Below are 5,477 nucleotides of genomic sequence, written 5' to 3' on the forward strand. Positions count from 1 at the left end.
TGATATGGCACACCTGTGAGGTTGTAAAGCAAAGGAGAAGTGCTCAGTATCACAGATATAGACTGTTTTGTGAACAATATTTGAGGGAAATGGTTATATTGTGTATGTGGAAAAAGATTTAGATCTTTGAGTTCATATAAAAAAAAAAATGGAAGCAAAACCAAAAGAGTTGCGCTCATACTTTTGTTGAGTGTAGAAACTGGAAATGGAATCCCAATGGTTCAATTCAAATGATGTCTAATGCTTCCCCAGACTCATACTCAAATTTGTCCCTATCATCTCTTGAGCCGTTGTGGGGGCACCATTCTCAGTATAGGGGGATACTGAGTCTTAGTATAGGTTAACCCCAAGGCAGTCCAAAGCCAGGCAAGAGAAACAGCCACTCTAGACCAGGGGTTACCTACCTTTTTAAGGCTGAGGGCCACTTCACGAGTACTGAGTCTTTAGGAGGTCCACCAATACTGACCCATGAACTGCAAGGGTCCGTGTTCATCTAAACTTTGTACATTATAAACATATTTTATTGTTCCTTTAATTTCTAATTTTATTTTAGACATTGCTATTTTGAAATGCTCTTTAAATGATTAAAAAAGAAGAAGAGCAACAGAATAAAATAACATTTCAAACTTAGCCCATTGGCGAGTTGTTCTATGTTTAGAACACTATGAGGGCAACCCATGTGGTCCTTGAGGGCACCTTGGTGACCGTGGGCAACACAGTGGTGACCCCAGCTCTAGACCCAGCCCGAGCCTCCTTCTCCTTCTCTCCAGGAAGGCATCAAGGTGGCATCTTAAAAAAAGTCCAAGCAACATCAGTTGACTCCTGTCAGTCTGGATGGGAAGCAGATCAACCCCTCTCTTTGATGGCTGAGTCTCTTGCCCTCTTTCTAAGTGAGTGAACAATCACACAGCAATATAAGCTTATTTCAGCTGATTATATCTGAGACCTCCATCAAAAGCTTTGCATTTTGGTGCTTCTGGTGTCTCGCCTTACTACAACTGACAAAAGAGGTATTTTGAGGAATATTAAAGGATTTAAGAAGTGTAATGATACATCATTTTAGATCCTTTGGAGCTAAGTAATAAACATAGCAATGACCTCTACACGTAATGCATTACAGCAGTCCTGTTTCCACCAGACTATTGTATGGGGCCAATGGAATATATAAACACATCTGGAGTCTCAGTAAGATTGTCAAAAATGAACTTATTGTTATTTTGTGTTTAATTTAACTTTCATTGGAGTTTTAATGTTTTTAAGACGTTGGAGTATTGGCTGCACAGAGCTTGGGCCATGTTTTTTTTTAGAGGGATACATATCTGACAGTCATTTGCATAAAAGCAAAACAGAATGCCATATTATTTTTACAAAAAAATTATGCAAGCTTCACATACATTTGAAAAAAAAAAAGTAAATGTCACAGAGGGATATCAAATGAATTTAATAATTTAAAAAAGAGCCTGGATTCACAACTTTGGTTTGCAGAGTGGTCTTTAAACGAACATCAAAATATGAATGATAATGTTGAACACATTTAAACAAAATCAAGATGTTTCAACATGAGCAATAGCACTTTATTTAAAGAAGCATATCATAACAGTGGAGCATGGCACGTCTTGATCATTTGGAGCTCATTTACAGGCTGAAGACTGGCTTTTCTCTTGATTCATTCCATCCACAATAAACCCCTTGGTGTACCAAAAAATTCTATGGTGAATTGTGAAGGCCAGCTACCCAACAGCTAAACATTGGACTAAACTGGGTCATCAGCAGGACAATAGTCCAAACACAGCAGCAAATCTACAACGGAGTGGCTAAAAAAGAAAAGAATCAAGTGTTGGAATGACCCAGTAAAAGTCTGGACCTTGCTCTAATTGAATTGGACCTTAAGAGAACTGTACAAACCTGTATAAACCGAAGTGAAGCTGGAAAGAGTATCTCACTGAAAGGGAGAGACTGATAAAGTCAGATAGACATAACTGAAGAGAAGTTATGATGTTCGATATCGTAGAACTCCTTTTTGGCTTAATTTCTGTTTAATAAAAGGTAGTGTTTTCTACCCTAGAGGTTTTGCTGTGTGTTCTCTTTACATTAGAGGTTAGATTAAAGAGATTAGAGTGAACATGAAAGATCATATGTAGGGGGTCTGAAAGACAATAAAAATACTTCTGCCTCGTGATAGGAGAGGGCTTTCATTGACAGGGTGTGTTTTCTGTTTCTGGGAGAAAGATCTAATTTAGACACAGTCAAATCAGCTATCCTGCTGAGGTGAGACGGCTGTTTTTCTGCTCCATCTTTGTCTCAGCTCTTCAATTTTCCACCCCTTTTTCCGTCAGATCAGCTCACTCCATTAGTTTTCTTGGAACCTCCGTTGAATGCTCCTGTAATGACGACAATTAACCAGGAATTGCAGTAATATGAAAGACCAGAATCAGTGCGCATCAGCCAACTCTGAATGCTAATTGACTTGATTGTTATTAATTTTGACATTACATTCTAATTAAAGATGGTAAAACACTGATATTATTTTCTTCTCATTTTTATAGTGGGAGATTAGGGAGGGCATTGATCACACCTGAATAACTATGTGTGTGTATGTGTTGCTAATTAAAGACTAAGATTGCAATTAAGATAATGAGTCCAAGTTTTTAATTGAAGCACACAAACATTTTTTTAACCCTGTCAGTCAGACAGAGAGTCACAAGAAGAGTTTAATTTGTGGTGAATAAGCCTAAAATAAAACTAGACATTTCCTGTTTCACTGGGGTAGCTATGAGGTGCTGCTGAACCATTGCTATTATGGATTGAATGTACCTTACAAAGTAGGCTGAAATAAATACTCACACCACCCTAGTTCAGTATCTAATGGCATCCACTTGTCAGAGCTTGGAATTTTGGACCCAGAATTCAGGCAGAAAGATCAGAGTGATTTCAAACAAAGCATTTATTTACTGCTCAGAAACCTGTGGCTTGTCAGCTGGGACAGGATAACTGGAATCTCTGTAGAGGTGGAAAGTCAGGTTAGTAGCCAGGAAACTCTAAAAGGATAGCAAGTATGTGAGTCACTAACCTGATTTTGGAGTTCATTTCGAGCCCTAAAGAAGGAGAACAATCCAGCCGGATTATTTCTCCACTGCAGGAACCGCCCAGAGAGTTCCAGGAGTGAACTAGAGCAGAGTGACGAGCAGAAGCCAGTGGACGCAGAAGAGCAGAAGTATCCGAAGGGAAAACCTAGTGTCAGTGTTGATGAAGGAGAGCAGAAGTATCTGCAGGGAAAGTCCTAAGTAGGTGTCGATGCAGAAACAGATTTCATGGCCTGAAAATCAGATATCCAAAGAGGTACCGAAGGGAAATACAAGCCAGGGTCAGTAGACAGATCCAGAGACAGATCCGAAGACACGTCAAGCAAAACAGATCAGAACAGGGTCAAGCAAAACTCAGATGTCCAGAGACAGAAACTGTTCAAGATCAGGTAATCAAGAACACTCTTGGTATGCTAGAGACCTATCATACATGGCTCGAATAATTTTGCACTGGTGCCTGGGACCAAGCTGTTTAAATAGGAAATGGAACAGGTGAATCTGATGAGTGAAAATGAAAACTGGACAGAGCTAGGCAGGTGGAAGAAATAAAATATTAATCCAGTCATCAGAGTCAAGATCAAGACACCACTTGATTCTTATATGGTTTTGTTTTACTTTGTGTCTCTATCTTATGTTGAAAGCATGCCCACGCCACCAGCAGCAATAATTTATCAATTACTTACATGGACAAATGCTTCTGTCTGATTTTGAGATTTGCCAGTTTCAGGGTTTTGAAAGAATTTTTTTATGTTCTTGGGTTTCTGTTTATATAGATGTTGAATACCCCATAAAAGGCTATGTCTCCAGTACTTGTCAGGTGTTCATTGACATAAATGGCATTAAAGACAAACAGGAGATATTTTAGCAGCTTCGAGATTGAGGTTGCTGACTGAGAGTTGAGCTGAGCAGCAGAATCAAAGGACTAGTAAAAGCCAAGAACTGGTGAAAAAAATCACAAGAGCTGGACATGACGAGGTTAAACTATTACAGAAGAAAAAGAAAATAAGAAAAAGATAATAATATGAGAAATAATTTGATTCGACAATGTGTTTAAATAATCATAGCAAAAGCAAGATGGGTTAAGATGGGAAAACTGGTGGAGGCAGCAGGTGCAACATATCATGTAATTACTTAATAAAAGTTCACCATCAACAAACATGATACAACATTCAACAAAATCTCCTTTTAATACATTTGCATATCTGTATTATACATTTCCAGACCGAGTCTGTCATCCCTTCATTACACTCTCAATTTCTCTCATACATGAATTGTCAATGGTAACATTAATGTATGAATAACCCAAATATTTAAAATTTTGGTTAATAACAAATTGCTTTTTAATAACAAAGCCAAGGAGCTGCCATGAACTGAACTGAATAGATGTTTAACTGTTAGAAGAATTTCAAGCAGCAATATGTTGCTGAAACTCCTTTCAGGTGTTATTTCAATAATAGTTAGATCCCACATAGAGCTCACTGACTGTTGATGATATAACAACAAATAAAACCAGTGTCCCGTGAAGACATGCCAGCTGTGTATTAACCACTAGTTTGGTTATCAGCGAATAAAAATGTAATTGCAAAGTTCCATAATCAGCTAAAAAAAAATGAGTGTAAATGCAGTTTTCAGAAAATTCCCTGCTCAAAAGTTCTTGTCTCTTGCACTTGCACTTTTTTTCTTTCACATTGTAAAGCTCTACTTTGAACCTTCTTAAGATCCAATAGTGCAAAATGCAAATTCTTGCAATTTTTTGACTGGTCTTAAGATTTTGATCAGGAGTGTATAATGATGTAGCTTAATAAAATAGATGCTTCTAAGTAACAACAAATGTGGTAATTTCCTGAAAATTTTGATATGATAACAGCTCACTGATTGTGTACGACTCCTACATTGAGTCTTAAGCAAATTTGTTTGAACCTAAGATAAGATAAGAAATAGGAGAAAATTGCGAATGAAGGATTTATTTTTCTAAATCACTCGAAAGATAGCTTCTTGCAAACCCACTCTTTGCACATAAGTCCAGACGCTCATAATTTTTGGCCTACATGTCTGTTATTAGTGCTTTGGGTTATCCCCATTGAGTGTAGATTTACACTTTAAGAGAGTCATCATGTCCTGCCTTCAGTCGGTTCAGTGTCTTGGTTGAGATCCTCGCTCTGTGTTTCTCAGCCCCAGTTTAAATAATTGCATTACCTCCTCAGCATGCCATCAAGAGTTGTAAAGGCCTGTTGATAACCAAGTCATGCACTGTAGGTCACATATTAGCAGTAAAACACCTGAAACAAACTGGACACTGGACCCTGAGAAGCTTCACTTCCACCTCCTGACATGAAGATTTGAGGAGAAATAGTACCTTAGAAGGTTGAAGTATTTTGATTAAAATTATCTAAT

The sequence above is a fragment of the Cyprinodon variegatus genome, unplaced genomic scaffold (assembly GCF_000732505.1).
Source record: "Cyprinodon variegatus isolate N-32 unplaced genomic scaffold, C_variegatus-1.0 Scaffold474, whole genome shotgun sequence".
Lineage (NCBI taxonomy): Eukaryota > Metazoa > Chordata > Actinopteri > Cyprinodontiformes > Cyprinodontidae > Cyprinodon > Cyprinodon variegatus.